At 50.1% G+C, this 667-nt stretch overlaps 1 protein-coding gene across 1 annotated transcript in view; it reads right to left on the reverse strand.

Moving 5' to 3' along the window:
* Positions 1-667, reverse strand: part of LOC100743907 (AT-rich interactive domain-containing protein 2) — a 61926-nt gene that overhangs the window by 29718 nt on the left and 31541 nt on the right. The window lies entirely within an intron of this gene.

A 667-nucleotide genomic window follows, 5' to 3' on the forward strand; every position in this document is an offset into this window, starting at 1 on the left:
AAAACGCGACCCGGCGCGGTGCATAAATTTCTTGGGGCGCGCGTCGAAAAAATAATCGTCCGAACTCGCGATACACGGCGCTCCCGCCAACGCATACGCGGCGGCAACGAAAGACGGACAGATGGCTGCGATCCTGAGAAAGGAACGCTCAAGAAGTAGGAGGAAATCAGGGCGAGAGGAGCGGAATAAAGAAGAAAGGAGAAAGGTAAAAGGTTGTGAACAGTGCGAACTGTACTTTATGCGCTTGTGGAGGATCGGGATAACGCGGGAAGAAGATGAAAGGAAGAGATACGAGCCTGGTGTACGATAGGCGCGGACGACGGGTTACCTCTGTAAATTACGTATACGACGACAACGTCGATACGTAAGCGTACGGGCGAAAAACTTTCAATCCTCGGAAACTTGCATCCACCATTACCCGCGCGATAGATACATGGGTAAAATTCTACGTCTCTCCTTGATCACCGTCGAACGATCGTATCGGAAATATACGTTCGTAAGAACGTCGAATTACGTCGTTTGTGCGACACGAGTTGATTTCAAGGAAACCAGCACCCTACTGCCCTATCGATATCGATATACGTAAAAGTATTTCCAGCGACCTACGCTTTGTCGCTTTATCCGCTTTATCCGCTTCGCGTGGCTCTTGCAGGCGCTTAAACTTGGC

The sequence above is a fragment of the Bombus impatiens genome, unplaced genomic scaffold (genome assembly GCF_000188095.3).
Source record: "Bombus impatiens unplaced genomic scaffold, BIMP_2.2 scf_0581, whole genome shotgun sequence".
NCBI classification, from domain to species: domain Eukaryota; kingdom Metazoa; phylum Arthropoda; class Insecta; order Hymenoptera; family Apidae; genus Bombus; species Bombus impatiens.